Here is a 27651-nt window from a genome sequence, read left to right on the forward strand (position 1 = left end):
ACATGTCCGCCTTATGAAATTGAAATTCTTCCGTCCCTGAACCCTTAGTTCTCCTACTTAGTGTCCATCCACTGCCTTTCCAGAAACGCTTTGAATCCTTCTTCAGCTCCTGATAATGTTCCTTTTTACAAATGTGCCGGTTGTCACCTGCTTTTTTCCTTTTTTTGTGAAATGGAAGGATCTTTACTGCCGTGGGCCCAGTGCTGTAAATGACGAGGTGGCCGAGTGGTTAAGGCGATGGACTGCTAGTCCATTGTGCTCTGCACGCGTGAGTTCGAATCTCATCCTCGTCGGCAAGTTGTTCTTATGAAATGTTCGCTTTATGAAATTGAAATTCTTCCGTCCCTGAACCCTTAGTTCTCTTACTTAGTGTCCCTCCACTGCATTTCCAACAACTTTTTGATTCCTTCCTCTGCTCCTGATAATGTTCCTTTTCACAATTGTGCCGGTTGTCACCTGCTTTTTTCCTTTTTTTGTGAAATGGAAGGATCTTTCACTGCCGTGGGCCCAGCGCTGTAAACGAAGAGGTGGCCGAGTGGTTAAGGCGATGGACTGCTAATCCATTGTGCTCTGCATGCGTGAGTTTCAATCTCGTCGGCGAGTCATCTTTGTGACAGGCCTTATGAAATTGAAATTCTGTTGTCCCTGAACTGTTACTGCTCCTGTTACTCCTGACAAAGTGGCCGAGTATTTAAGGCGATGGACTGCTAATCCATTGTGCTCTGCATGCGTGAGTTCGAATCTCATCCTCGTCGACAAGTTGTGCTTATGACATGTTCGCTTTATGAAATTGAAATTCTTCCGTCCCTGAACCCTTAGTTCTCCTACTTAGTGTCCATCCACTGCCTTTCCAACAACTCTTTGATTCCTTCCTCTGCTCCTGATAATGTTCCTTTTTACAATTGTGCCTGTTTTCACCTGCTTTTTTCCTTTTTTTGTGAAATGGAAGGATCTTCCACTGCCGTGGGCCCAGTGCTGTAAACGACAAAGTGGCCGAGTATTTAAGGCGATGGACTGCTAATCCATTGTGCTCTGCATGCGTGAGTTCGAATCTCATCCTCGTCGACAAGTTGTGCTTATGACATGTTCGCTTTATGAAATTGAAATTCTTCCGTCCCTGAACCCTTAGTTCTCCTACTTAGTGTCCATCCACTGCCTTTCCAAAAACTCTTTGAATCCTTCTTCAGCTCCTGATAATGTTCCTTTTTACAAATGTGCCGGTTGTCACCTGCTTTTTTCCTTTTTTTGTGAAATGGAAGGATCTTTCACTGCCGTGGGCCTAGTGCCGTGGGCCTAGTGCCGTGAATGACGAGGTGGCCGAGTGGTTAAGGCGATGGACTGCTAATCCATTGTGCTCTGCACGCGTGAGTTCGAATCTCATCCTCGTCGGTGAGTCATCTTTATGACATGTCCGCCTTATGAAATTGAAATTCTTCCGTCCCTAAACCCTTAGTTCTCCTACTTAGTGTCCATCCACTGCCTTTCCAACAACTCTTTGATTCCTTCCTCTGCTCCTGATAATGTTCCTTTTTACAATTGTGCCTGTTGTCACCTGCTTTTTTCCTTTTTTTGTGAAATGGAAGGATCTTTCACTGCCGTGGGCCCGGTGCTGTAAACAACGAGGTGGCCGAGTGGTTAAGGCGATGGACTGCTAATCCATTGTGCTCTGCACGCGTGGGTTCGTATCTCATCCTCGTCAATGAGTCATCTTTATGACATGTCGGCCTTATGAAATTGAAATTCTTCCGTCCCTGAACCCTTAGTTCTCCTACTTAGTGTCCATCCACTGCCTTTCTAACAACTCTTTGAATCCTTCTTCAGCTCCTGATAATGTTCCTTTTCACAATTGTGCCTGTTGTCACCTGCTTTTTTCCTTTTTTTGTGAAATGGAAGGATCTTCCACTGCCGTGGGCCCAGTGCTGTAATCGACAAAGTGGCCGAGTATTTAAGGCGATGGACTGCTAATCCATTGTGCTCTGCATGCGTGAGTTCGAATCTCATCCTCGTCGACAAGTTGTGCTTATGACATGTTCGCTTTATGAAATTGAAATTCTTCCGTCCCTGAACCCTTAGTTCTCCTACCTAGTGTCCCTCCACTGCATTTCCAACAGCATTTTTATTCCTTCCTCTGCTCCTGATAATGTTCCTTTTCACAATTGTGCCGGTTGTCACCTGCTTTTTTCCTTTTTTTGTGAAATGGAAGGATCTTTCACTGCCGTGGGCCCAGTGCTGTAAACAACGAGGTGGCCGAGTAGTTAAGGCGATGGACTGCTAATCCATTGTGCTCTGCACGCATGAGTTCGTATCTCATCCTCGTTGGTGAGTGATCTTTATGACATGTCCGCCTTATGAAATTGAAATTCTTCCGTCCCTGAACCCTTAGTTCTCCTACTTAGTGTCCATCCACTGCCTTTCCAAAAACTCTTTGAATCCTTCTTCAGCTCCTGATAATGTTCCTTTTTACAAATGTGCCGGTTGTCACCTGCTTTTTTCCTTTTTTTGTGAAATGGAAGGATCTTTCAATGCCGTGGGCCTAGTGCCGTGGGCCTAGTGCTGTGAATGACGAGGTGGCCGAGTGGTTAAGGCGATGGACTGCTAATCCATTGTGCTCTGCACGCGTGAGTTCGAATCTCATCCTCGTCGGTGAGTCATCTTTATGACATGTCCGCCTTATGAAATTGAAATTCTTCCGTCCCTAAACCCTTAGTTCTCCTACTTAGTGTCCATCCACTGCCTTTCCAACAACTCTTTGATTCCTTCCTCTGCTCCTGATAATGTTCCTTTTTACAATTGTGCCTGTTGTCACCTGCTTTTTTCCTTTTTTTGTGAAATGGAAGGATCTTTCACTGCCGTGGGCCCGGTGCTGTAAACAACGAGGTGGCCGAGTGGTTAAGGCGATGGACTGCTAATCCATTGTGCTCTGCACGCGTGGGTTCGTATCTCATCCTCGTCAATGAGTCATCTTTATGACATGTCGGCCTTATGAAATTGAAATTCTTCCGTCCTTGAACCCTTAGTTCTCCTACTTAGTGTCCATCCACTGCCTTTCTAACAACTCTTTGAATCCTTCTTCAGCTCCTGATAATGTTCCTTTTCACAATTGTGCCTGTTGTCACCTGCTTTTTTCCTTTTTTTGTGAAATGGAAGGATCTTCCACTGCCGTGGGCCCAGTGCTGTAAACGACAAAGTGGCCGAGTATTTAAGGCGATGGACTGCTAATCCATTGTGCTCTGCATGCGTGAGTTCGAATCTCATCCTCGTCGACAAGTTGTGCTTATGACATGTTCGCTTTATGAAATTGAAATTCTTCCGTCCCTGAACCCTTAGTTCTCCTACCTAGTGTCCCTCCACTGCATTTCCAACAGCTTTTTTATTCCTTCCTCTGCTCCTGATAATGTTCCTTTTCACAATTGTGCCGGTTGTCACCTGCTTTTTTCCTTTTTTTGTGAAATGGAAGGATCTTTCACTGCCGTGGGCCCAGTGCTGTAAACAACGAGGTGGTCGAGTAGTTAAGGCGATGGACTGCTAATCCATTGTGCTCTGCACGCATGAGTTCGTATCTCATCCTCGTTGGTGAGTGATCTTTATGACATGTCCGCCTTATGAAATTGAAATTCTTCCGTCCCTGAACCCTTAGTTCTCCTACTTAGTGTCCATCCACTGCCTTTCCAACAACTCTTTGAATCCTTCTTCAGCTCCTGATAATGTTCCTTTTCACAATTGTGCCTGTTGTCACCTGCTTTTTTCCTTTTTTTGTGAAATGGAAGGATCTTTCACTGCCGTGGGCCTAGAGTGCCGTGGGCCTAGTGCTGTGTATGACGAGGTGGCCGAGTGGTTAAGGCGATGGACTGCTAATCCATTGTGCTCTGCACGCGTGAGTTCGAATCTCATCCTCGTCGGCAAGTTGTTCTTATGACATGTTCGCTTCATGAAATTGAAATTCTTCCGTCCCTGAACCCTTAGTTCTCCTACTTAGTGTCCCTCCACTGCATTTCCAACAACTTTTTGATTCTTTCCTCTGCTCCTGATAATGTTCCTTTTCACAATTGTGCCGGTTGTCACCTGCTTTATTCCTTTTTTTGTGAAATGGAAGGATCTTTCACTGCAGTGGGCCCAGTGCTGTAAATGACGAAGTGGCCGAGTGGTTAAGGCGATGGACTGCTAATCCATTGTGCTCTGCACGCGTGAGTTCGAATCTCATCCTCGTCGGCAAGTTGTTCTTATGAAATGTTCGTTTTATGAAATTGAAATTCTTCCGTCCCTGAACCCTTAGTTCTCTTACTTAGTGTCCCTCCACTGCATTTCCAACAACTTTTTGATTCCTTCCTCTGCTCCTGATAATGTTCCTTTTCACAATTGTGCCGGTTGTCACCTGCTTTTTTCCTTTTTTTGTGAAATGGAAGGATCTTTCACTGCCGTGGGCCCAGCGCTGTAAACGAAGAGGTGGCCGAGTGGTTAAGGCGATGGACTGCTAATCCATTGTGCTCTGCATGCGTGAGTTTCAATCTCGTCGGCGAGTCATCTTTGTGACAGGCCTTATGAAATTGAAATTCTGTTGTCCCTGAACTGTTACTGCTCCTTTTTAGTGTCCGCCTCCCCCACTGCCTTTCCAACAACTCTTTGAATCCTTCTTCAGCTCCTGATAATGTTCCTTTTCACAATTGTGCCTGTTGTCACCTGCTTTTTTCCTTTTTTTGTGAAATGGAAGGATCTTTCACTGCCGTGGGCCTAGTGCCGTGGGCCTAGTGCTGTGAATGACGAGGTGGCCGAGTGGTTAAGGCGATGGACTGCTAATCCATTGTGCTCTGCACGCGTGAGTTCGAATCTCATCCTCGTCGGTGAGTCATCTTTATGACATGTCCGCCTTATGAAATTGAAATTCTTCCGTCCCTAAACCCTTAGTTCTCCTACTTAGTGTCCATCCACTGCCTTTCCAACAACTCTTTGATTCCTTCCTCTGCTCCTGATAATGTTCCTTTTTACAATTGTGCCTGTTGTCACCTGCTTTTTTCCTTTTTTTGTGAAATGGAAGGATCTTCCACTGCCGTGGGCCCAGTGCTGTAAACGACAAAGTGGCCGAGTATTTAAGGCGATGGACTGCTAATCCATTGTGCTCTGCATGCGTGAGTTCGAATCTCATCCTCGTCGACAAGTTGTGCTTATGACATGTTCGCTTTATGAAATTGAAATTCTTCCGTCCCTGAACCCTTAGTTCTCCTACTTAGTGTCCATCCACTGCCTTTCCAAAAACTCTTTGAATCCTTCTTCAGCTCCTGATAATGTTCCTTTTTACAAATGTGCCGGTTGTCACCTGCTTTTTTCCTTTTTTTGTGAAATGGAAGGATCTTTCACTGCCGTGGGCCTAGTGCCGTGGGCCTAGTGCTGTGAATGACGAGGTGGCCGAGTGGTTAAGGCGATGGACTGCTAATCCATTGTGCTCTGCATTTGTGAGTTCCAATCTCGTTGGCGAGTCATCTTTATGACATGTCGGCCTTATGAAATTGAAATTCTTGCGTCCCTAAACCCTTAGTTCTCCTACTTAGTGTCCATCCACTGCCTTTCCAACAACTCTTTGATTCCTTCCTCTGCTCCTGATAATGTTCCTTTTCACAATTGTGCCTGTTGTCACCTGCTTTTTTCCTTTTTTTGTGAAATGGAAGGATCTTCCACTGCCGTGGGCCCAGTGCTGTAAACGACAAAGTGGCCGAGTATTTAAGGCGATGGACTGCTAATCCATTGTGCTCTGCATGCGTGAGTTCGAATCTCATCCTCGTCGACAAGTTGTGCTTATGACATGTTCGCTTTATGAAATTGAAATTCTTCCGTCCCTGAACCCTTAGTTCTCCTACCTAGTGTCCCTCCACGGCATTTCCAACAACTTTTTTATTCCTTCCTCTGCTCCTGATAATGTTCCTTTTCACAATTGTGCCGGTTGTCACCTGCTTTTTTCCTTTTTTTGTGAAATGGAAGGATCTTTCACTGCCGTGGGCCCAGTGCTGTAAACGACGAGGTGGCCGAGTGGTTAAGGCGATGGACTGCTAATCCATTGTGCTCTGCATTTGTGAGTTCCAATCTCGTTGGCGAGTCATCTTTATGACATGTCGGCCTTATGAAATTGAAATTCTTTTGTCCCTGAACTGTTACTGCTCCTTTTTAGTGTCCGCCTCCCCCACTGCCTTTCCAACAACTCTTTGAATCCTTCTTCAGCTCCTGATAATGTTCCTTTTCACAATTGTGCCTGTTGTCACCTGCTTTTTTCCTTTTTTTGTGAAATGGAAGGATCTTCCACTGCCGTGGGCCCAGTGCTGTAAATGAAGAAGTGGCCGAGTGGTTAAGGCGATGGACTGCTAATCCATTGTGCTCTGCACGCATGAGTTCGTATCTCATCCTCGTTGGTGAGTCATCTTTATGACATGTCCGCCTTATGAAATTGAAATTCTTCCGTCCCTGAACCCTTAGTTCTCCTACTTAGTGTCCATCCACTGCCTTTCCAACAACTCTTTGAATCCTTCTTCAGCTCCTGATAATGTTCCTTTTCACAATTGTGCCTGTTGTCACCTGCTTTTTTCCTTTTTTTGTGAAATGGAAGGATCTTTCTCTGCCGTGGGCCTAGAGTGCCGTGGGCCTAGTGCTGTGTATGACGAGGTGGCCGAGTGGTTAAGGCGATGGACTGCTAATCCATTGTGCTCTGCACGCGTGAGTTCGAATCTCATCCTCGTCGGTGAGTCATCTTTATGACATGTCCGCCTTATGAAATTGAAATTCTTCCGTCCCTAAACCCTTAGTTCTCCTACTTAGTGTCCATCCACTGCCTTTCCAACAACTCTTTGATTCCTTCCTCTGCTCCTGATAATGTTCCTTTTTACAATTGTGCCTGTTGTCACCTGCTTTTTTCCTTTTTTTGTGAAATGGAAGGATCTTTCACTGCCGTGGGCCCGGTGCTGTAAACAACGAGGTGGCCGAGTGGTTAAGGCGATGGACTGCTAATCCATTGTGCTCTGCACGCGTGGGTTCGTATCTCATCCTCGTCAGTGAGTCATCTTTATGACATGTCCGCCTTATGAAATTGAAATTCTTCCGTCCCTGAACCCTTAGTTCTCCTACTTAGTGTCCATCCACTGCCTTTCCAAAAACTCTTTGAATCCTTCTTCAGCTCCTGATAATGTTCCTTTTTACAAATGTGCCGGTTGTCACCTGCTTTTTTCCTTTTTTTGTGAAATGGAAGGATCTTTACTGCCGTGGGCCTAGTGCTGTGTATGACGAGGTGGCCGAGTGGTTAAGGCGATGGACTGCTAATCCATTGTGCTCTGCATGCGTGAGTTTCAATCTCGTCGGCGAGTCATCTTTGTGACAGGCCTTATGAAATTGAAATTCTGTTGTCCCTGAACTGTTACTGCTCCTTTTTAGTGTCCGCCTCCCCCACTGCCTTTCCAACAACTCTTTGAATCCTTCTTCAGCTCCTGATAATGTTCCTTTTCACAATTGTGCCTGTTGTCACCTGCTTTTTTCCTTTTTTTGTGAAATGGAAGGATCTTTCACTGCCGTGGGCCTAGTGCCGTGGGCCTAGTGCTGTGAATGACGAGGTGGCCGAGTGGTTAAGGCGATGGACTGCTAATCCATTGTGCTCTGCACGCGTGAGTTCGAATCTCATCCTCGTCGGTGAGTCATCTTTATGACATGTCCGCCTTATGAAATTGAAATTCTTCCGTCCCTAAACCCTTAGTTCTCCTACTTAGTGTCCATCCACTGCCTTTCCAACAACTCTTTGATTCCTTCCTCTGCTCCTGATAATGTTCCTTTTTACAATTGTGCCTGTTGTCACCTGCTTTTTTCCTTTTTTTGTGAAATGGAAGGATCTTCCACTGCCGTGGGCCCAGTGCTGTAAACGACAAAGTGGCCGAGTATTTAAGGCGATGGACTGCTAATCCATTGTGCTCTGCATGCGTGAGTTCGAATCTCATCCTCGTCGACAAGTTGTGCTTATGACATGTTCGCTTTATGAAATTGAAATTCTTCCGTCCCTGAACCCTTAGTTCTCCTACTTAGTGTCCATCCACTGCCTTTCCAAAAACTCTTTGAATCCTTCTTCAGCTCCTGATAATGTTCCTTTTTACAAATGTGCCGGTTGTCACCTGCTTTTTTCCTTTTTTTGTGAAATGGAAGGATCTTTCACTGCCGTGGGCCTAGTGCCGTGGGCCTAGTGCTGTGAATGACGAGGTGGCCGAGTGGTTAAGGCGATGGACTGCTAATCCATTGTGCTCTGCACGCGTGAGTTCGAATCTCATCCTCGTCGGTGAGTCATCTTTATGACATGTCCGCCTTATGAAATTGAAATTCTTCCGTCCCTAAACCCTTAGTTCTCCTACTTAGTGTCCATCCGCTGCCTTTCCAACAACTCTTTGATTCCTTCCTCTGCTCCTGATAATGTTCCTTTTTACAATTGTGCCTGTTGTCACCTGCTTTTTTCCTTTTTTTGTGAAATGGAAGGATCTTCCACTGCCGTGGGCCCAGTGCTGTAAACGACAAAGTGGCCGAGTATTTAAGGCGATGGACTGCTAATCCATTGTGCTCTGCACGCGTGGGTTCGTATCTCATTCTCGTCGATAAGTTGTGCTTATGACATGTTCGCTTTATGAAATTGAAATTCTTCCGTCCCTGAACCCTTAGTTCTCCTACTTAGTGTCCCTCCACTGCATTTCCAACAACTTTTTGATTCCTTCCTCTGCTCCTGATAATGTTCCTTTTCACAATTGTGCCGGTTGTCACCTGCTTTTTTCCTTTTTTTGTGAAATGGAAGGATCTTTCACTGCCGTGGGCCCAGTGCTGTAAACGACAAAGTGGCCGAGTATTTAAGGCGATGGACTGCTAATCCATTGTGCTCTGCATGCGTGAGTTCGAATCTCATCCTCGTCGACAAGTTGTGCTTATGACATGTTCGCTTTATGAAATTGAAATTCTTCCGTCCCTGAACCCTTAGTTCTCCTACCTAGTGTCCCTCCACGGCATTTCCAACAGCTTTTTTATTCCTTCCTCTGCTCCTGATAATGTTCCTTTTCACAATTGTGCCGGTTGTCACCTGCTTTTTTCCTTTTTTTGTGAAATGGAAGGATCTTTCACTGCCGTGGGCCCAGTGCTGTAAACAACGAGGTGGCCGAGTAGTTAAGGCGATGGACTGCTAATCCATTGTGCTCTGCACGCATGAGTTCGTATCTCATCCTCGTTGGTGAGTGATCTTTATGACATGTCCGCCTTATGAAATTGAAATTCTTCCGTCCCTGAACCCTTAGTTCTCCTACTTAGTGTCCATCCACTGCCTTTCCAACAACTCTTTGAATCCTTCTTCAGCTCCTGATAATGTTCCTTTTCACAATTGTGCCTGTTGTCACCTGCTTTTTTCCTTTTTTTGTGAAATGGAAGGATCTTTCACTGCCGTGGGCCTAGAGTGCCGTGGGCCTAGTGCTGTGTATGACGAGGTGGCCGAGTGGTTAAGGCGATGGACTGCTAATCCATTGTGCTCTGCACGCGTGAGTTCGAATCTCATCCTCCTCGGCAAGTTGTTCTTATGACATGTTCGCTTCATGAAATTGAAATTCTTCCGTCCCTGAACCCTTAGTTCTCCTACTTAGTGTCCCTCCACTGCATTTCCAACAACTTTTTGATTCTTTCCTCTGCTCCTGATAATGTTCCTTTTCACAATTGTGCCGGTTGTCACCTGCTTTATTCCTTTTTTTGTGAAATGGAAGGATCTTTCACTGCCGTGGGCCCAGTGCTGTAAATGACGAAGTGGCCGAGTGGTTAAGGCGATGGACTGCTAATCCATTGTGCTCTGCACGCGTGAGTTCGAATCTCATCCTCGTCGGCAAGTTGTTCTTATGAAATGTTCGCTTTATGAAATTGAAATTCTTCCGTCCCTGAACCCTTAGTTCTCTTACTTAGTGTCCCTCCACTGCATTTCCAACAACTTTTTGATTCCTTCCTCTGCTCCTGATAATGTTCCTTTTCACAATTGTGCCGGTTGTCACCTGCTTTTTTCCTTTTTTTGTGAAATGGAAGGATCTTTCACTGCCGTGGGCCCAGCGCTGTAAACGAAGAGGTGGCCGAGTGGTTAAGGCGATGGACTGCTAATCCATTGTGCTCTGCATGCGTGAGTTTCAATCTCGTCGGCGAGTCATCTTTGTGACAGGCCTTATGAAATTGAAATTCTGTTGTCCCTGAACTGTTACTGCTCCTTTTTAGTGTCCGCCTCCCCCACTGCCTTTCCAACAACTCTTTGAATCCTTCTTCAGCTCCTGATAATGTTCCTTTTCACAATTGTGCCTGTTGTCACCTGCTTTTTTCCTTTTTTTGTGAAATGGAAGGATCTTTCACTGCCGTGGGCCTAGAGTGCCGTGGGCCTAGTGCTGTGTATGACGAGGTGGCCGAGTGGTTAAGGCGATGGACTGCTAATCCATTGTGCTCTGCACGCGTGAGTTCGAATCTCATCCTCGTCGGCAAGTTGTTCTTATGACATGTTCGCTTCATGAAATTGAAATTCTTCCGTCCCTGAACCCTTAGTTCTCCTACTTAGTGTCCCTCCACTGCATTTCCAACAACTTTTTGATTCTTTCCTCTGCTCCTGATAATGTTCCTTTTCACAATTGTGCCGGTTGTCACCTGCTTTATTCCTTTTTTTGTGAAATGGAAGGATCTTTCACTGCCGTGGGCCCAGTGCTGTAAATGACGAAGTGGCCGAGTGGTTAAGGCGATGGACTGCTAATCCATTGTGCTCTGCACGCGTGAGTTCGAATCTCATCCTCGTCGGCAAGTTGTTCTTATGAAATGTTCGCTTTATGAAATTGAAATTCTTCCGTCCCTGAACCCTTAGTTCTCTTACTTAGTGTCCCTCCACTGCATTTCCAACAACTTTTTGATTCCTTCCTCTGCTCCTGATAATGTTCCTTTTCACAATTGTGCCGGTTGTCACCTGCTTTTTTCCTTTTTTTGTGAAATGGAAGGATCTTTCACTGCCGTGGGCCCAGCGCTGTAAACGAAGAGGTGGCCGAGTGGTTAAGGCGATGGACTGCTAATCCATTGTGCTCTGCATGCGTGAGTTTCAATCTCGTCGGCGAGTCATCTTTGTGACAGGCCTTATGAAATTGAAATTCTGTTGTCCCTGAACTGTTACTGCTCCTTTTTAGTGTCCGCCTCCCCCACTGCCTTTCCAACAACTCTTTGAATCCTTCTTCAGCTCCTGATAATGTTCCTTTTCACAATTGTGCCTGTTGTCACCTGCTTTTTTCCTTTTTTTGTGAAATGGAAGGATCTTTCACTGCCGTGGGCCTAGTGCCGTGGGCCTAGTGCTGTGAATGACGAGGTGGCCGAGTGGTTAAGGCGATGGACTGCTAATCCATTGTGCTCTGCACGCGTGAGTTCGAATCTCATCCTCGTCGGTGAGTCATCTTTATGACATGTCCGCCTTATGAAATTGAAATTCTTCCGTCCCTAAACCCTTAGTTCTCCTACTTAGTGTCCATCCACTGCCTTTCCAACAACTCTTTGATTCCTTCCTCTGCTCCTGATAATGTTCCTTTTTACAATTGTGCCTGTTGTCACCTGCTTTTTTCCTTTTTTTGTGAAATGGAAGGATCTTCCACTGCCGTGGGCCCAGTGCTGTAAACGACAAAGTGGCCGAGTATTTAAGGCGATGGACTGCTAATCCATTGTGCTCTGCATGCGTGAGTTCGAATCTCATCCTCGTCGACAAGTTGTGCTTATGACATGTTCGCTTTATGAAATTGAAATTCTTCCGTCCCTGAACCCTTAGTTCTCCTACTTAGTGTCCATCCACTGCCTTTCCAAAAACTCTTTGAATCCTTCTTCAGCTCCTGATAATGTTCCTTTTCACAATTGTGCCTGTTGTCACCTGCTTTTTTCCTTTTTTTGTGAAATGGAAGGATCTTTCACTGCCGTGGGCCTAGAGTGCCGTGGGCCTAGTGCTGTGTATGACGAGGTGGCCGAGTGGTTAAGGCGATGGACTGCTAATCCATTGTGCTCTGCACGCGTGAGTTCGAATCTCATCCTCGTCGGCAAGTTGTTCTTATGACATGTTCGCTTCATGAAATTGAAATTCTTCCGTCCCTGAACCCTTAGTTCTCCTACTTAGTGTCCCTCCACTGCATTTCCAACAACTTTTTGATTCTTTCCTCTGCTCCTGATAATGTTCCTTTTCACAATTGTGCCGGTTGTCACCTGCTTTATTCCTTTTTTTGTGAAATGGAAGGATCTTTCACTGCCGTGGGCCCAGTGCTGTAAATGACGAAGTGGCCGAGTGGTTAAGGCGATGGACTGCTAATCCATTGTGCTCTGCACGCGTGAGTTCGAATCTCATCCTCGTCGGCAAGTTGTTCTTATGAAATGTTCGCTTTATGAAATTGAAATTCTTCCGTCCCTGAACCCTTAGTTCTCTTACTTAGTGTCCCTCCACTGCATTTCCAACAACTTTTTGATTCCTTCCTCTGCTCCTGATAATGTTCCTTTTCACAATTGTGCCGGTTGTCACCTGCTTTTTTCCTTTTTTTGTGAAATGGAAGGATCTTTCACTGCCGTGGGCCCAGCGCTGTAAACGAAGAGGTGGCCGAGTGGTTAAGGCGATGGACTGCTAATCCATTGTGCTCTGCATGCGTGAGTTTCAATCTCGTCGGCGAGTCATCTTTGTGACAGGCCTTATGAAATTGAAATTCTGTTGTCCCTGAACTGTTACTGCTCCTTTTTAGTGTCCGCCTCCCCCACTGCCTTTCCAACAACTCTTTGAATCCTTCTTCAGCTCCTGATAATGTTCCTTTTCACAATTGTGCCTGTTGTCACCTGCTTTTTTCCTTTTTTTGTGAAATGGAAGGATCTTTCACTGCCGTGGGCCTAGTGCCGTGGGCCTAGTGCTGTGAATGACGAGGTGGCCGAGTGGTTAAGGCGATGGACTGCTAATCCATTGTGCTCTGCACGCGTGAGTTCGAATCTCATCCTCGTCGGTGAGTCATCTTTATGACATGTCCGCCTTATGAAATTGAAATTCTTCCGTCCCTAAACCCTTAGTTCTCCTACTTAGTGTCCATCCACTGCCTTTCCAACAACTCTTTGATTCCTTCCTCTGCTCCTGATAATGTTCCTTTTTACAATTGTGCCTGTTGTCACCTGCTTTTTTCCTTTTTTTGTGAAATGGAAGGATCTTCCACTGCCGTGGGCCCAGTGCTGTAAACGACAAAGTGGCCGAGTATTTAAGGCGATGGACTGCTAATCCATTATGCTCTGCATGCGTGAGTTCGAATCTCATCCTCGTCGACAAGTTGTGCTTATGACATGTTCGCTTTATGAAATTGAAATTCTTCCGTCCCTGAACCCTTAGTTCTCCTACTTAGTGTCCATCCACTGCCTTTCCAAAAACTCTTTGAATCCTTCTTCAGCTCCTGATAATGTTCCTTTTTACAAATGTGCCGGTTGTCACCTGCTTTTTTCCTTTTTTTGTGAAATGGAAGGATCTTTCACTGCCGTGGGCCTAGTGCCGTGGGCCTAGTGCTGTGAATGACGAGGTGGCCGAGTGGTTAAGGCGATGGACTGCTAATCCATTGTGCTCTGCATTTGTGAGTTCCAATCTCGTTGGCGAGTCATCTTTATGACATGTCGGCCTTATGAAATTGAAATTCTTGCGTCCCTAAACCCTTAGTTCTCCTACTTAGTGTCCATCCACTGCCTTTCCAACAACTCTTTGATTCCTTCCTCTGCTCCTGATAATGTTCCTTTTCACAATTGTGCCTGTTGTCACCTGCTTTTTTCCTTTTTTTGTGAAATGGAAGGATCTTCCACTGCCGTGGGCCCAGTGCTGTAAACGACAAAGTGGCCGAGTATTTAAGGCGATGGACTGCTAATCCATTGTGCTCTGCATGCGTGAGTTCGAATCTCATCCTCGTCGACAAGTTGTGCTTATGACATGTTCGCTTTATGAAATTGAAATTCTTCCGTCCCTGAACCCTTAGTTCTCCTACCTAGTGTCCCTCCACGGCATTTCCAACAACTTTTTTATTCCTTCCTCTGCTCCTGATAATGTTCCTTTTCACAATTGTGCCGGTTGTCACCTGCTTTTTTCCTTTTTTTGTGAAATGGAAGGATCTTTCACTGCCGTGGGCCCAGTGCTGTAAACGACGAGGTGGCCGAGTGGTTAAGGCGATGGACTGCTAATCCATTGTGCTCTGCATTTGTGAGTTCCAATCTCGTTGGCGAGTCATCTTTATGACATGTCGGCCTTATGAAATTGAAATTCTTTTGTCCCTGAACTGTTACTGCTCCTTTTTAGTGTCCGCCTCCCCCACTGCCTTTCCAACAACTCTTTGAATCCTTCTTCAGCTCCTGATAATGTTCCTTTTCACAATTGTGCCTGTTGTCACCTGCTTTTTTGCTTTTTTTGTGAAATGGAAGGATCTTCCACTGCCGTGGGCCCAGTGCTGTAAATGAAGAAGTGGCCGAGTGGTTAAGGCGATGGACTGCTAATCCATTGTGCTCTGCACGCATGAGTTCGTATCTCATCCTCGTTGGTGAGTCATCTTTATGACATGTCCGCCTTATGAAATTGAAATTCTTCCGTCCCTGAACCCTTAGTTCTCCTACTTAGTGTCCATCCACTGCCTTTCCAACAACTCTTTGAATCCTTCTTCAGCTCCTGATAATGTTCCTTTTCACAATTGTGCCTGTTGTCACCTGCTTTTTTCCTTTTTTTGTGAAATGGAAGGATCTTTCACTGCCGTGGGCCTAGAGTGCCGTGGGCCTAGTGCTGTGTATGACGAGGTGGCCGAGTGGTTAAGGCGATGGACTGCTAATCCATTGTGCTCTGCACGCGTGAGTTCGAATCTCATCCTCGTCGGTGAGTCATCTTTATGACATGTCCGCCTTATGAAATTGAAATTCTTCCGTCCCTAAACCCTTAGTTCTCCTACTTAGTGTCCATCCACTGCCTTTCCAACAACTCTTTGATTCCTTCCTCTGCTCCTGATAATGTTCCTTTTTACAATTGTGCCTGTTGTCACCTGCTTTTTTCCTTTTTTTGTGAAATGGAAGGATCTTTCACTGCCGTGGGCCCAGTGCTGTAAACGACGAGGTGGCCGAGTGGTTAAGGCGATGGACTGCTAATCCATTGTGCTCTGCATTTGTGAGTTCCAATCTCGTTGGCGAGTCATCTTTATGACATGTCGGCCTTATGAAATTGAAATTCTTTTGTCCCTGAACTGTTACTGCTCCTTTTTAGTGTCCGCCTCCCCCACTGCCTTTCCAACAACTCTTTGAATCCTTCTTCAGCTCCTGATAATGTTCCTTTTCACAATTGTGCCTGTTGTCACCTGCTTTTTTGCTTTTTTTGTGAAATGGAAGGATCTTCCACTGCCGTGGGCCCAGTAGTGCTGTAAATGAAGAAGTGGCCGAGTGGTTAAGGCGATGGACTGCTAATCCATTGTGCTCTGCACGCATGAGTTCGTATCTCATCCTCGTTGGTGAGTCATCTTTATGACATGTCCGCCTTATGAAATTGAAATTCTTCCGTCCCTGAACCCTTAGTTCTCCTACTTAGTGTCCATCCACTGCCTTTCCAACAACTCTTTGAATCCTTCTTCAGCTCCTGATAATGTTCCTTTTCACAATTGTGCCTGTTGTCACCTGCTTTTTTCCTTTTTTTGTGAAATGGAAGGATCTTTCACTGCCGTGGGCCTAGAGTGCCGTGGGCCTAGTGCTGTGTATGACGAGGTGGCCGAGTGGTTAAGGCGATGGACTGCTAATCCATTGTGCTCTGCACGCGTGAGTTCGAATCTCATCCTCGTCGGTGAGTCATCTTTATGACATGTCCGCCTTATGAAATTGAAATTCTTCCGTCCCTAAACCCTTAGTTCTCCTACTTAGTGTCCATCCACTGCCTTTCCAACAACTCTTTGATTCCTTCCTCTGCTCCTGATAATGTTCCTTTTTACAATTGTGCCTGTTGTCACCTGCTTTTTTCCTTTTTTTGTGAAATGGAAGGATCTTTCACTGCCGTGGGCCCGGTGCTGTAAACAACGAGGTGGCCGAGTGGTTAAGGCGATGGACTGCTAATCCATTGTGCTCTGCACGCGTGAGTTCGAATCTCATCCTCGTCGGTGAGTCATCTTTATGACATGTCCGCCTTATGAAATTGAAATTCTTCCGTCCCTAAACCCTTAGTTCTCCTACTTAGTGTCCATCCACTGCCTTTCCAACAACTCTTTGATTCCTTCCTCTGCTCCTGATAATGTTCCTTTTTACAATTGTGCCTGTTGTCACCTGCTTTTTTCCTTTTTTTGTGAAATGGAAGGATCTTTCACTGCCGTGGGCCCGGTGCTGTAAACAACGAGGTGGCCGAGTGGTTAAGGCGATGGACTGCTAATCCATTGTGCTCTGCACGCGTGGGTTCGTATCTCATCCTCGTCAGTGAGTCATCTTTATGACATGTCCGCCTTATGAAATTGAAATTCTTCCGTCCCTGAACCCTTAGTTCTCCTACTTAGTGTCCATCCACTGCCTTTCCAAAAACTCTTTGAATCCTTCTTCAGCTCCTGATAATGTTCCTTTTTACAAATGTGCCGGTTGTCACCTGCTTTTTTCCTTTTTTTGTGAAATGGAATGATCTTTACTGCCGTGGGCCTAGTGCTGTGTATGACGAGGTGGCCGAGTGGTTAAGGCGATGGACTGCTAATCCATTGTGCTCTGCATGCGTGAGTTTCAATCTCGTCGGCGAGTCATCTTTGTGACAGGCCTTATGAAATTGAAATTCTGTTGTCCCTGAACTGTTACTGCTCCTTTTTAGTGTCCGCCTCCCCCACTGCCTTTCCAACAACTCTTTGAATCCTTCTTCAGCTCCTGATAATGTTCCTTTTCACAATTGTGCCTGTTGTCACCTGCTTTTTTCCTTTTTTTGTGAAATGGAAGGATCTTTCACTGCCGTGGGCCTAGTGCCGTGGGCCTAGTGCTGTGAATGACGAGGTGGCCGAGTGGTTAAGGCGATGGACTGCTAATCCATTGTGCTCTGCACGCGTGAGTTCGAATCTCATCCTCGTCGGTGAGTCATCTTTATGACATGTCCGCCTTATGAAATTGAAATTCTTCCGTCCCTAAACCCTTAGTTCTCCTACTTAGTGTCCATCCACTGCCTTTCCAACAACTCTTTGATTCCTTCCTCTGCTCCTGATAATGTTCCTTTTTACAATTGTGCCTGTTGTCACCTGCTTTTTTCCTTTTTTTGTGAAATGGAAGGATCTTCCACTGCCGTGGGCCCAGTGCTGTAAACGACAAAGTGGCCGAGTATTTAAGGCGATGGACTGCTAATCCATTGTGCTCTGCATGCGTGAGTTCGAATCTCATCCTCGTCGACAAGTTGTGCTTATGACATGTTCGCTTTATGAAATTGAAATTCTTCCGTCCCTGAACCCTTAGTTCTCCTACTTAGTGTCCATCCACTGCCTTTCCAAAAACTCTTTGAATCCTTCTTCAGCTCCTGATAATGTTCCTTTTTACAAATGTGCCGGTTGTCACCTGCTTTTTTCCTTTTTTTGTGAAATGGAAGGATCTTTCACTGCCGTGGGCCTAGTGCCGTGGGCCTAGTGCTGTGAATGACGAGGTGGCCGAGTGGTTAAGGCGATGGACTGCTAATCCATTGTGCTCTGCATTTGTGAGTTCCAATCTCATTGGCGAGTCATCTTTATGACATGTCGGCCTTATGAAATTGAAATTCTTGCGTCCCTAAACCCTTAGTTCTCCTACTTAGTGTCCATCCACTGCCTTTCCAACAACTCTTTGATTCCTTCCTCTGCTCCTGATAATGTTCCTTTTTACAATTGTGCCTGTTGTCACCTGCTTTTTTCCTTTTTTTGTGAAATGGAAGGATCTTCCACTGCCGTGGGCCCAGTGCTGTAAACGACAAAGTGGCCGAGTATTTAAGGCGATGGACTGCTAATCCATTGTGCTCTGCATGCGTGAGTTCGAATCTCATCCTCGTCGACAAGTTGTGCTTATGACATGTTCGCTTTATGAAATTGAAATTCTTCCGTCCCTGAACCCTTAGTTCTCCTACCTAGTGTCCCTCCACGGCATTTCCAACAACTTTTTTATTCCTTCCTCTGCTCCTGATAATGTTCCTTTTCACAATTGTGCCGGTTGTCACCTGCTTTTTTCCTTTTTTTGTGAAATGGAAGGATCTTTCACTGCCGTGGGCCCAGTGCTGTAAACGAAGAGGTGGCCGAGTGGTTAAGGCGATGGACTGCTAATCCATTGTGCTCTGCATTTGTGAGTTCCAATCTCGTTGGCGAGTCATCTTTATGACATGTCGGCCTTATGAAATTGAAATTCTTTTGTCCCTGAACTGTTACTGCTCCTTTTTAGTGTCCGCCTCCCCCACTGCCTTTCCAACAACTCTTTGAATCCTTCTTCAGCTCCTGATAATGTTCCTTTTCACAATTGTGCCTGTTGTCACCTGCTTTTTTCCTTTTTTTGTGAAATGGAAGGATCTTCCACTGCCGTGGGCCCAGTGCTGTAAATGAAGAAGTGGCCGAGTGGTTAAGGCGATGGACTGCTAATCCATTGTGCTCTGCACGCATGAGTTCGTATCTCATCCTCGTTGGTGAGTCATCTTTATGACATGTCCGCCTTATGAAATTGAAATTCTTCCGTCCCTGAACCCTTAGTTCTCCTACTTAGTGTCCATCCACTGCCTTTCCAACAACTCTTTGAATCCTTCTTCAGCTCCTGATAATGTTCCTTTTCACAATTGTGCCTGTTGTCACCTGCTTTTTTCCTTTTTTTGTGAAATGGAAGGATCTTTCACTGCCGTGGGCCTAGAGTGCCGTGGGCCTAGTGCTGTGTATGACGAGGTGGCCGAGTGGTTAAGGCGATGGACTGCTAATCCATTGTGCTCTGCACGCGTGAGTTCGAATCTCATCCTCGTCGGTGAGTCATCTTTATGACATGTCCGCCTTATGAAATTGAAATTCTTCCGTCCCTAAACCCTTAGTTCTCCTACTTAGTGTCCATCCACTGCCTTTCCAACAACTCTTTGATTCCTTCCTCTGCTCCTGATAATGTTCCTTTTTACAATTGTGCCTGTTGTCACCTGCTTTTTTCCTTTTTTTGTGAAATGGAAGGATCTTTCACTGCCGTGGGCCCAGTGCTGTAAACGACGAGGTGGCCGAGTGGTTAAGGCGATGGACTGCTAATCCATTGTGCTCTGCATTTGTGAGTTCCAATCTCGTTGGCGAGTCATCTTTATGACATGTCGGCCTTATGAAATTGAAATTCTTTTGTCCCTGAACTGTTACTGCTCCTTTTTAGTGTCCGCCTCCCCCACTGCCTTTCCAACAACTCTTTGAATCCTTCTTCAGCTCCTGATAATGTTCCTTTTCACAATTGTGCCTGTTGTCACCTGCTTTTTTGCTTTTTTTGTGAAATGGAAGGATCTTCCACTGCCGTGGGCCCAGTGCTGTAAATGAAGAAGTGGCCGAGTGGTTAAGGCGATGGACTGCTAATCCATTGTGCTCTGCACGCATGAGTTCGTATCTCATCCTCGTTGGTGAGTCATCTTTATGACATGTCCGCCTTATGAAATTGAAATTCTTCCGTCCCTGAACCCTTAGTTCTCCTACTTAGTGTCCATCCACTGCCTTTCCAACAACTCTTTGAATCCTTCTTCAGCTCCTGATAATGTTCCTTTTCACAATTGTGCCTGTTGTCACCTGCTTTTTTCCTTTTTTTGTGAAATGGAAGGATCTTTCACTGCCGTGGGCCTAGAGTGCCGTGGGCCTAGTGCTGTGTATGACGAGGTGGCCGAGTGGTTAAGGCGATGGACTGCTAATCCATTGTGCTCTGCACGCGTGAGTTCGAATCTCATCCTCGTCGGTGAGTCATCTTTATGACATGTCCGCCTTATGAAATTGAAATTCTTCCGTCCCTAAACCCTTAGTTCTCCTACTTAGTGTCCATCCACTGCCTTTCCAACAACTCTTTGATTCCTTCCTCTGCTCCTGATAATGTTCCTTTTTACAATTGTGCCTGTTGTCACCTGCTTTTTTCCTTTTTTTGTGAAATGGAAGGATCTTTCACTGCCGTGGGCCCGGTGCTGTAAACAACGAGGTGGCCGAGTGGTTAAGGCGATGGACTGCTAATCCATTGTGTTCTGCACGCGTGAGTTCGAATCTCATCCTCGTCGGTGAGTCATCTTTATGACATGTCCGCCTTATGAAATTGAAATTCTTCCGTCCCTAAACCCTTAGTTCTCCTACTTAGTGTCCATCCACTGCCTTTCCAACAACTCTTTGAATCCTTCTTCAGCTCCTGATAATGTTCCTTTTCACAATTGTGCCTGTTGTCACCTGCTTTTTTCCTTTTTTTGTGAAATGGAAGGATCTTTCACTGCCGTGGGCCTAGAGTGCCGTGGGCCTAGTGCTGTGTATGACGAGGTGGCCGAGTGGTTAAGGCGATGGACTGCTAATCCATTGTGCTCTGCACGCGTGAGTTCGAATCTCATCCTCGTCGGTGAGTCATCTTTATGACATGTCCGCCTTATGAAATTGAAATTCTTCCGTCCCTAAACCCTTAGTTCTCCTACTTAGTGTCCATCCACTGCCTTTCCAACAACTCTTTGATTCCTTCCTCTGCTCCTGATAATGTTCCTTTTTACAATTGTGCCTGTTGTCACCTGCTTTTTTCCTTTTTTTGTGAAATGGAAGGATCTTTCACTGCCGTGGGCCCAGTGCTGTAAACGACGAGGTGGCCGAGTGGTTAAGGCGATGGACTGCTAATCCATTGTGCTCTGCATTTGTGAGTTCCAATCTCGTTGGCGAGTCATCTTTATGACATGTCGGCCTTATGAAATTGAAATTCTTTTGTCCCTGAACTGTTACTGCTCCTTTTTAGTGTCCGCCTCCCCCACTGCCTTTCCAACAACTCTTTGAATCCTTCTTCAGCTCCTGATAATGTTCCTTTTCACAATTGTGCCTGTTGTCACCTGCTTTTTTGCTTTTTTTGTGAAATGGAAGGATCTTCCACTGCCGTGGGCCCAGTGCTGTAAATGAAGAAGTGGCCGAGTGGTTAAGGCGATGGACTGCTAATCCATTGTGCTCTGCACGCATGAGTTCGTATCTCATCCTCGTTGGTGAGTCATCTTTATGACATGTCCGCCTTATGAAATTGAAATTCTTCCGTCCCTGAACCCTTAGTTCTCCTACTTAGTGTCCATCCACTGCCTTTCCAACAACTCTTTGAATCCTTCTTCAGCTCCTGATAATGTTCCTTTTCACAATTGTGCCTGTTGTCACCTGCTTTTTTCCTTTTTTTGTGAAATGGAAGGATCTTTCACTGCCGTGGGCCTAGAGTGCCGTGGGCCTAGTGCTGTGTATGACGAGGTGGCCGAGTGGTTAAGGCGATGGACTGCTAATCCATTGTGCTCTGCACGCGTGAGTTCGAATCTCATCCTCGTCGGTGAGTCATCTTTATGACATGTCCGCCTTATGAAATTGAAATTCTTCCGTCCCTAAACCCTTAGTTCTCCTACTTAGTGTCCATCCACTGCCTTTCCAACAACTCTTTGATTCCTTCCTCTGCTCCTGATAATGTTCCTTTTTACAATTGTGCCTGTTGTCACCTGCTTTTTTCCTTTTTTTGTGAAATGGAAGGATCTTTCACTGCCGTGGGCCCGGTGCTGTAAACAACGAGGTGGCCGAGTGGTTAAGGCGATGGACTGCTAATCCATTGTGTTCTGCACGCGTGAGTTCGAATCTCATCCTCGTCGGTGAGTCATCTTTATGACATGTCCGCCTTATGAAATTGAAATTCTTCCGTCCCTAAACCCTTAGTTCTCCTACTTAGTGTCCATCCACTGCCTTTCCAACAACTCTTTGATTCCTTCCTCTGCTCCTGATAATGTTCCTTTTTACAATTGTGCCTGTTGTCACCTGCTTTTTTCCTTTTTTTGTGAAATGGAAGGATCTTTCACTGCCGTGGGCCCGGTGCTGTAAACAACGAGGTGGCCGAGTGGTTAAGGCGATGGACTGCTAATCCATTGTGCTCTGCACGCGTGGGTTCGTATCTCATCCTCGTCAGTGAGTCATCTTTATGACATGTCCGCCTTATGAAATTGAAATTCTTCCGTCCCTGAACCCTTAGTTCTCCTACTTAGTGTCCATCCACTGCCTTTCCAAAAACTCTTTGAATCCTTCTTCAGCTCCTGATAATGTTCCTTTTTACAAATGTGCCGGTTGTCACCTGCTTTTTTCCTTTTTTTGTGAAATGGAAGGATCTTTACTGCCGTGGGCCTAGTGCTGTGTATGACGAGGTGGCCGAGTGGTTAAGGCGATGGACTGCTAATCCATTGTGCTCTGCATGCGTGAGTTTCAATCTCGTCGGCGAGTCATCTTTGTGACAGGCCTTATGAAATTGAAATTCTGTTGTCCCTGAACTGTTACTGCTCCTTTTTAGTGTCCGCCTCCCCCACTGCCTTTCCAACAACTCTTTGAATCCTTCTTCAGCTCCTGATAATGTTCCTTTTCACAATTGTGCCTGTTGTCACCTGCTTTTTTCCTTTTTTTGTGAAATGGAAGGATCTTTCACTGCCGTGGGCCTAGTGCCGTGGGCCTAGTGCTGTGAATGACGAGGTGGCCGAGTGGTTAAGGCGATGGACTGCTAATCCATTGTGCTCTGCACGCGTGAGTTCGAATCTCATCCTCGTCGACAAGTTGTGCTTATGACATGTTCGCTTTATGAAATTGAAATTCTTCCGTCCCTGAACCCTTAGTTCTCCTACCTAGTGTCCCTCCACGGCCTTTCCAACAACTCTTTGAATCCTTCTTCAGCTCCTGATAATGTTCCTTTTCACAATTGTGCCTGTTGTCACCTGCTTTTTTCCTTTTTTTGTGAAATGGAAGGATCTTCCACTGCCGTGGGCCCAGTGCTGTAAATGAAGAAGTGGCCGAGTGGTTAAGGCGATGGACTGCTAATCCGTTGTGCTCTGCACGCATGAGTTCGTATCTCATCCTCGTTGGTGAGTCATCTTTATGACATGTCCGCCTTATGAAATTGAAATTCTTCCGTCCCTGAACCCTTAGTTCTCCTACTTAGTGTCCATCCACTGCCTTTCCAACAACTCTTTGAATCCTTCTTCAGCTCCTGATAATGTTCCTTTTCACAATTGTGCCTGTTGTCACCTGCTTTTTTCCTTTTTTTGTGAAATGGAAGGATCTTTCACTGCCGTGGGCCTAGAGTGCCGTGGGCCTAGTGCTGTGTATGACGAGGTGGCCGAGTGGTTAAGGCGATGGACTGCTAATCCATTGTGCTCTGCACGCGTGAGTTCGAATCTCATCCTCGTCGGTGAGTCATCTTTATGACATGTCCGCCTTATGAAATTGAAATTCTTCCGTCCCTAAACCCTTAGTTCTCCTACTTAGTGTCCATCCACTGCCTTTACAACAACTCTTTGATTCCTTCCTCTGCTCCTGATAATGTTCCTTTTTACAATTGTGCCTGTTGTCACCTGCTTTTTTCCTTTTTTTGTGAAATGGAAGGATCTTTCACTGCCGTGGGCCCGGTGCTGTAAACAACGAGGTGGCCGAGTGGTTAAGGCGATGGACTGCTAATCCATTGTGCTCTGCACGCGTGGGTTCGTATCTCATCCTCGTCAGTGAGTCATCTTTATGACATGTCCGCCTTATGAAATTGAAATTCTTCCGTCCCTGAACCCTTAGTTCTCCTACTTAGTGTCCATCCACTGCCTTTCCAAAAACTCTTTGAATCCTTCTTCAGCTCCTGATAATGTTCCTTTTTACAAATGTGCCGGTTGTCACCTGCTTTTTTCCTTTTTTTGTGAAATGGAAGGATCTTTACTGCCGTGGGCCTAGTGCTGTGTATGACGAGGTGGCCGAGTGGTTAAGGCGATGGACTGCTAATCCATTGTGCTCTGCATGCGTGAGTTTCAATCTCGTCGGCGAGTCATCTTTGTGACAGGCCTTATGAAATTGAAATTCTGTTGTCCCTGAACTGTTACTGCTCCTTTTTAGTGTCCGCCTCCCCCACTGCCTTTCCAACAACTCTTTGAATCCTTCTTCAGCTCCTGATAATGTTCCTTTTCACAATTGTGCCTGTTGTCACCTGCTTTTTTCCTTTTTTTGTGAAATGGAAGGATCTTTCACTGCCGTGGGCCTAGTGCCGTGAATGACGAGGTGGCCGAGTGGTTAAGGCGATGGACTGCTAATCCATTGTGCTCTGCACGCGTGAGTTCGAATCTCATCCTCGTCGGTGAGTCATCTTTATGACATGTCCGCCTTATGAAATTGAAATTCTTCCGTCCCTAAACCCTTAGTTCTCCTACTTAGTGTCCATCCACTGCCTTTCCAACAACTCTTTGATTCCTTCCTCTGCTCCTGATAATGTTCCTTTTTACAATTGTGCCTGTTGTCACCTGCTTTTTTCCTTTTTTTGTGAAATGGAAGGATCTTCCACTGCCGTGGGCCCAGTGCTGTAAACGACAAAGTGGCCGAGTATTTAAGGCGATGGACTGCTAATCCATTGTGCTCTGCATGCGTGAGTTCGAATCTCATCCTCGTCGACAAGTTGTGCTTATGACATGTTCGCTTTATGAAATTGAAATTCTTCCGTCCCTGAACCCTTAGTTCTCCTACTTAGTGTCCATCCACTGCCTTTCCAAAAACTCTTTGAATCCTTCTTCAGCTCCTGATAATGTTCCTTTTTACAAATGTGCCGGTTGTCACCTGCTTTTTTCCTTTTTTTGTGAAATGGAAGGATCTTTCACTGCCGTGGGCCTAGTGCCGTGGGCCTAGTGCTGTGAATGACGAGGTGGCCGAGTGGTTAAGGCGATGGACTGCTAATCCATTGTGCTCTGCACGCGTGAGTTCGAATCTCATCCTCGTCGGTGAGTCATCTTTATGACATGTCCGCCTTATGAAATTGAAATTCTTCCGTCCCTAAACCCTTAGTTCTCCTACTTAGTGTCCATCCACTGCCTTTCCAACAACTCTTTGATTCCTTCCTCTGCTCCTGATAATGTTCCTTTTTACAATTGTGCCTGTTGTCACCTGCTTTTTTCCTTTTTTTGTGAAATGGAAGGATCTTCCACTGCCGTGGGCCCAGTGCTGTAAACGACAAAGTGGCCGAGTATTTAAGGCGATGGACTGCTAATCCATTGTGCTCTGCATGCGTGAGTTCGAATCTCATTCTCGTCGATAAGTTGTGCTTATGACATGTTCGCTTTATGAAATTGAAATTCTTCCGTCCCTGAACCCTTAGTTCTCCTACCTAGTGTCCCTCCACGGCATTTCCAACAACTTTTTTATTCCTTCCTCTGCTCCTGATAATGTTCCTTTTCACAATTGTGCCGGTTGTCACCTGCTTTTTTCCTTTTTTTGTGAAATGGAAGGATCTTTCACTGCCGTGGGCCCAGTGCTGTAAACGACGAGGTGGCCGAGTGGTTAAGGCGATGGACTGCTAATCCATTGTGCTCTGCATTTGTGAGTTCCAATCTCGTTGGCGAGTCATCTTTATGACATGTCGGCCTTATGAAATTGAAATTCTTTTGTCCCTGAACTGTTACTGCTCCTTTTTAGTGTCCGCCTCCCCCACTGCCTTTCCAACAACTCTTTGAATCCTTCTTCAGCTCCTGATAATGTTCCTTTTCACAATTGTGCCTGTTGTCACCTGCTTTTTTCCTTTTTTTGTGAAATGGAAGGATCTTCCACTGCCGTGGGCCCAGTGCTGTAAATGAAGAAGTGGCCGAGTGGTTAAGGCAATGGACTGCTTATCCATTGTGCTCTGCACGTGTGAGTTTGAATCTCATCCTCGTCGACAAGTTGTCCTTATGACATGTTCGCTTTATGAAATTGAAATTCTTCCGTCCCTGAACCCTTAGTTCTCCTACTTAGTGTCCCTCCACTGCATTTCCAACAACTTTTTGATTCCTTCCTCTGCTCCTGATAATGTTCCTTTTCACAATTGTGCCGGTTGTCACCTGCTTTTTTCCTTTTTTTGTGAAATGGAAGGATCTTTCACTGCCGTGGGCCTAGTGCCGTGGGCCTAGTGCTGTGAATGACGAGGTGGCTGAGTGGTTAAGGCGATGGACTGCTAATCCATTGTGCTCTGCACGCGTGAGTTCGAATCTCATCCTCGTCGGTGAGTCATCTTTATGACATGTCCGCCTTATGAAATTGAAATTCTTCCGTCCCTGAACCCTAGTTCTCCTACTTAGTGTCCATCCACTGCCTTTCTAACAACTCTTTGAATCCTTCTTCAGCTCCTGATAATGTTCCTTTTCACAATTGTGCCTGTTGTCACCTGCTTTTTTTCTTTTTTTGTGAAATGGAAGGATCTTTCACTGCCGTGGGCCCAGTGCTGTAAAAGATGAAGTGGCCGTACCCGCCAAGAATTGGACTGCAAATACATCTTAACAATATCCGAACCACATTAGTAAAAAATTCCGAACATCTGGAAAATATTCCGAACAACTGCTCATTTCTAACACATTTTGAACCATTCTGAACAGAGGTGGGTCTTGGGGTGACGTTGACGTGACGTAAAATTGCAGAAGACTATCAGCGCACTGAGTGAAAGAGCCAGTACTGCATAGAACATTTATTTAAGACATACGAAAGAAAAGAGCAACAGAAAAATAGGTATGTAAATGCAAATTATATGTATAATATGTTGTATATATGTAATATGTTGATTGACCGGTGTAGATAGTAAACGTATTCTTATTGTTTGTAACTTTTCCGCTGAATTTACCTCAGAGAACGTGGTACAGTACGCGTACAGTAGATGTAGGTTACTGTACATCCATGCTAAATTGAGTAACCTACTTGGTCTTTGTCAGCGTAACAAAAAAAAGAATATCGATATGTACAGGCAAATTATTCTATGGATTTACGATTTGAATACATGTTTTTATGTCGGTCCTGGTATTATACACTACTACTGTACCCAAACGATCACGACTGTACATCGATGCTAAGTAGTTGGTCTTTTTCAGCGTAACAAAAAAAAAATATGTCGATATGTACAGGCAAATGATAGTATGGACGTATGATTTGTATAGCTACATGTTTTTATTTCAGTCCTGGTATTTAAATTGTCGATGTCGACTCACTGCCCCCATAGTACAGTCCCCGCTGTGAAATTTAACTTTCCCGCTGAATTTACCTCAGAGAACGTAGTGGTACAGTACGCGTACAGTAGATGTAGCTACTGTACGACTGTACAGTACATCAATGCTAAATTGAGTAGTTACTTGGTCTTTGTCAGCGTAACAAAAAAAAGAACAGCGATATGTACATGCAAATTATTCTATGGACGTACGAATACATGTTTTTATGTCGGTCCTGGTATTTAAATTGTCGATGTAGACTCATTTCCCCCATAGTACAGTCCCCTCTGTGAGATGCAACTTTCCCGCTGACTTTAATTTGACCTCAGAAGTACAGTAGAGACAGCAGAACAAAATATTGTTCATCATACTACATTGATGATACGTTGACCAGGTTGTTGACATAACAAAATTAAGTTGATGTGTTGGAGTACAAGCATATGGAAGTATTAATTTTATAAAATGGGATGATCCTGGTATTACTGTACAATAGC

The 27651-nt window shown here is 45.4% G+C and overlaps 41 non-coding genes across 41 annotated transcripts; all 41 read left to right on the top strand.

Annotated features, from left to right (window-relative positions):
* Positions 1 to 211: 211 nt before the first annotated feature.
* On the top strand, positions 212 to 293 carry trnas-gcu (transfer RNA serine (anticodon GCU)). The gene has a single exon. It is a non-coding gene; the product is annotated as a tRNA-Ser (tRNA).
* Positions 294 to 1307: 1014 nt separating this feature from the next.
* trnas-gcu (transfer RNA serine (anticodon GCU)) lies at positions 1308 to 1389 on the top strand. The gene has a single exon. It is a non-coding gene; the product is annotated as a tRNA-Ser (tRNA).
* A 228-nt stretch (positions 1390 to 1617) lies between these two features.
* On the top strand, positions 1618 to 1699 carry trnas-gcu (transfer RNA serine (anticodon GCU)). The gene has a single exon. It is a non-coding gene; the product is annotated as a tRNA-Ser (tRNA).
* A 538-nt stretch (positions 1700 to 2237) lies between these two features.
* trnas-gcu (transfer RNA serine (anticodon GCU)) lies at positions 2238 to 2319 on the top strand. The gene has a single exon. It is a non-coding gene; the product is annotated as a tRNA-Ser (tRNA).
* A 242-nt stretch (positions 2320 to 2561) lies between these two features.
* On the top strand, positions 2562 to 2643 carry trnas-gcu (transfer RNA serine (anticodon GCU)). Its single transcript has one exon. It is a non-coding gene; the product is annotated as a tRNA-Ser (tRNA).
* Positions 2644 to 2871: 228 nt separating this feature from the next.
* trnas-gcu (transfer RNA serine (anticodon GCU)) lies at positions 2872 to 2953 on the top strand. The gene has a single exon. It is a non-coding gene; the product is annotated as a tRNA-Ser (tRNA).
* Positions 2954 to 3491: 538 nt separating this feature from the next.
* Positions 3492 to 3573, top strand: trnas-gcu (transfer RNA serine (anticodon GCU)). Its single transcript has one exon. It is a non-coding gene; the product is annotated as a tRNA-Ser (tRNA).
* Positions 3574 to 3817: 244 nt separating this feature from the next.
* On the top strand, positions 3818 to 3899 carry trnas-gcu (transfer RNA serine (anticodon GCU)). The gene has a single exon. It is a non-coding gene; the product is annotated as a tRNA-Ser (tRNA).
* A 228-nt stretch (positions 3900 to 4127) lies between these two features.
* On the top strand, positions 4128 to 4209 carry trnas-gcu (transfer RNA serine (anticodon GCU)). Its single transcript has one exon. It is a non-coding gene; the product is annotated as a tRNA-Ser (tRNA).
* Positions 4210 to 4756: 547 nt separating this feature from the next.
* On the top strand, positions 4757 to 4838 carry trnas-gcu (transfer RNA serine (anticodon GCU)). The gene has a single exon. It is a non-coding gene; the product is annotated as a tRNA-Ser (tRNA).
* Positions 4839 to 6639: 1801 nt separating this feature from the next.
* On the top strand, positions 6640 to 6721 carry trnas-gcu (transfer RNA serine (anticodon GCU)). Its single transcript has one exon. It is a non-coding gene; the product is annotated as a tRNA-Ser (tRNA).
* A 228-nt stretch (positions 6722 to 6949) lies between these two features.
* trnas-gcu (transfer RNA serine (anticodon GCU)) lies at positions 6950 to 7031 on the top strand. The gene has a single exon. It is a non-coding gene; the product is annotated as a tRNA-Ser (tRNA).
* A 546-nt stretch (positions 7032 to 7577) lies between these two features.
* On the top strand, positions 7578 to 7659 carry trnas-gcu (transfer RNA serine (anticodon GCU)). Its single transcript has one exon. It is a non-coding gene; the product is annotated as a tRNA-Ser (tRNA).
* Positions 7660 to 8211: 552 nt separating this feature from the next.
* Positions 8212 to 8293, top strand: trnas-gcu (transfer RNA serine (anticodon GCU)). The gene has a single exon. It is a non-coding gene; the product is annotated as a tRNA-Ser (tRNA).
* An 848-nt stretch (positions 8294 to 9141) lies between these two features.
* Positions 9142 to 9223, top strand: trnas-gcu (transfer RNA serine (anticodon GCU)). Its single transcript has one exon. It is a non-coding gene; the product is annotated as a tRNA-Ser (tRNA).
* Positions 9224 to 9467: 244 nt separating this feature from the next.
* trnas-gcu (transfer RNA serine (anticodon GCU)) lies at positions 9468 to 9549 on the top strand. Its single transcript has one exon. It is a non-coding gene; the product is annotated as a tRNA-Ser (tRNA).
* Positions 9550 to 9777: 228 nt separating this feature from the next.
* trnas-gcu (transfer RNA serine (anticodon GCU)) lies at positions 9778 to 9859 on the top strand. The gene has a single exon. It is a non-coding gene; the product is annotated as a tRNA-Ser (tRNA).
* A 549-nt stretch (positions 9860 to 10408) lies between these two features.
* On the top strand, positions 10409 to 10490 carry trnas-gcu (transfer RNA serine (anticodon GCU)). The gene has a single exon. It is a non-coding gene; the product is annotated as a tRNA-Ser (tRNA).
* A 228-nt stretch (positions 10491 to 10718) lies between these two features.
* On the top strand, positions 10719 to 10800 carry trnas-gcu (transfer RNA serine (anticodon GCU)). Its single transcript has one exon. It is a non-coding gene; the product is annotated as a tRNA-Ser (tRNA).
* Positions 10801 to 11347: 547 nt separating this feature from the next.
* On the top strand, positions 11348 to 11429 carry trnas-gcu (transfer RNA serine (anticodon GCU)). Its single transcript has one exon. It is a non-coding gene; the product is annotated as a tRNA-Ser (tRNA).
* A 554-nt stretch (positions 11430 to 11983) lies between these two features.
* On the top strand, positions 11984 to 12065 carry trnas-gcu (transfer RNA serine (anticodon GCU)). Its single transcript has one exon. It is a non-coding gene; the product is annotated as a tRNA-Ser (tRNA).
* A 228-nt stretch (positions 12066 to 12293) lies between these two features.
* trnas-gcu (transfer RNA serine (anticodon GCU)) lies at positions 12294 to 12375 on the top strand. The gene has a single exon. It is a non-coding gene; the product is annotated as a tRNA-Ser (tRNA).
* A 547-nt stretch (positions 12376 to 12922) lies between these two features.
* Positions 12923 to 13004, top strand: trnas-gcu (transfer RNA serine (anticodon GCU)). The gene has a single exon. It is a non-coding gene; the product is annotated as a tRNA-Ser (tRNA).
* Positions 13005 to 14805: 1801 nt separating this feature from the next.
* Positions 14806 to 14887, top strand: trnas-gcu (transfer RNA serine (anticodon GCU)). The gene has a single exon. It is a non-coding gene; the product is annotated as a tRNA-Ser (tRNA).
* Positions 14888 to 15753: 866 nt separating this feature from the next.
* Positions 15754 to 15835, top strand: trnas-gcu (transfer RNA serine (anticodon GCU)). Its single transcript has one exon. It is a non-coding gene; the product is annotated as a tRNA-Ser (tRNA).
* Positions 15836 to 16063: 228 nt separating this feature from the next.
* trnas-gcu (transfer RNA serine (anticodon GCU)) lies at positions 16064 to 16145 on the top strand. Its single transcript has one exon. It is a non-coding gene; the product is annotated as a tRNA-Ser (tRNA).
* A 228-nt stretch (positions 16146 to 16373) lies between these two features.
* trnas-gcu (transfer RNA serine (anticodon GCU)) lies at positions 16374 to 16455 on the top strand. Its single transcript has one exon. It is a non-coding gene; the product is annotated as a tRNA-Ser (tRNA).
* A 546-nt stretch (positions 16456 to 17001) lies between these two features.
* On the top strand, positions 17002 to 17083 carry trnas-gcu (transfer RNA serine (anticodon GCU)). Its single transcript has one exon. It is a non-coding gene; the product is annotated as a tRNA-Ser (tRNA).
* A 1801-nt stretch (positions 17084 to 18884) lies between these two features.
* On the top strand, positions 18885 to 18966 carry trnas-gcu (transfer RNA serine (anticodon GCU)). Its single transcript has one exon. It is a non-coding gene; the product is annotated as a tRNA-Ser (tRNA).
* Positions 18967 to 19829: 863 nt separating this feature from the next.
* On the top strand, positions 19830 to 19911 carry trnas-gcu (transfer RNA serine (anticodon GCU)). The gene has a single exon. It is a non-coding gene; the product is annotated as a tRNA-Ser (tRNA).
* A 228-nt stretch (positions 19912 to 20139) lies between these two features.
* On the top strand, positions 20140 to 20221 carry trnas-gcu (transfer RNA serine (anticodon GCU)). The gene has a single exon. It is a non-coding gene; the product is annotated as a tRNA-Ser (tRNA).
* Positions 20222 to 20465: 244 nt separating this feature from the next.
* On the top strand, positions 20466 to 20547 carry trnas-gcu (transfer RNA serine (anticodon GCU)). Its single transcript has one exon. It is a non-coding gene; the product is annotated as a tRNA-Ser (tRNA).
* An 863-nt stretch (positions 20548 to 21410) lies between these two features.
* On the top strand, positions 21411 to 21492 carry trnas-gcu (transfer RNA serine (anticodon GCU)). Its single transcript has one exon. It is a non-coding gene; the product is annotated as a tRNA-Ser (tRNA).
* A 228-nt stretch (positions 21493 to 21720) lies between these two features.
* On the top strand, positions 21721 to 21802 carry trnas-gcu (transfer RNA serine (anticodon GCU)). The gene has a single exon. It is a non-coding gene; the product is annotated as a tRNA-Ser (tRNA).
* A 228-nt stretch (positions 21803 to 22030) lies between these two features.
* On the top strand, positions 22031 to 22112 carry trnas-gcu (transfer RNA serine (anticodon GCU)). The gene has a single exon. It is a non-coding gene; the product is annotated as a tRNA-Ser (tRNA).
* Positions 22113 to 22658: 546 nt separating this feature from the next.
* Positions 22659 to 22740, top strand: trnas-gcu (transfer RNA serine (anticodon GCU)). Its single transcript has one exon. It is a non-coding gene; the product is annotated as a tRNA-Ser (tRNA).
* Positions 22741 to 23294: 554 nt separating this feature from the next.
* trnas-gcu (transfer RNA serine (anticodon GCU)) lies at positions 23295 to 23376 on the top strand. The gene has a single exon. It is a non-coding gene; the product is annotated as a tRNA-Ser (tRNA).
* Positions 23377 to 23604: 228 nt separating this feature from the next.
* On the top strand, positions 23605 to 23686 carry trnas-gcu (transfer RNA serine (anticodon GCU)). Its single transcript has one exon. It is a non-coding gene; the product is annotated as a tRNA-Ser (tRNA).
* Positions 23687 to 24218: 532 nt separating this feature from the next.
* Positions 24219 to 24300, top strand: trnas-gcu (transfer RNA serine (anticodon GCU)). The gene has a single exon. It is a non-coding gene; the product is annotated as a tRNA-Ser (tRNA).
* Positions 24301 to 24852: 552 nt separating this feature from the next.
* trnas-gcu (transfer RNA serine (anticodon GCU)) lies at positions 24853 to 24934 on the top strand. Its single transcript has one exon. It is a non-coding gene; the product is annotated as a tRNA-Ser (tRNA).
* Positions 24935 to 26105: 1171 nt separating this feature from the next.
* On the top strand, positions 26106 to 26187 carry trnas-gcu (transfer RNA serine (anticodon GCU)). Its single transcript has one exon. It is a non-coding gene; the product is annotated as a tRNA-Ser (tRNA).
* The last annotated feature ends 1464 nt before the right edge of the window (positions 26188 to 27651 follow it).

The sequence above is a fragment of the Hypomesus nipponensis genome, chromosome 24 (assembly GCF_054491055.1).
Source record: "Hypomesus nipponensis isolate SF chromosome 24, ASM5449105v1, whole genome shotgun sequence".
Taxonomy (NCBI): domain Eukaryota; kingdom Metazoa; phylum Chordata; class Actinopteri; order Osmeriformes; family Osmeridae; genus Hypomesus; species Hypomesus nipponensis.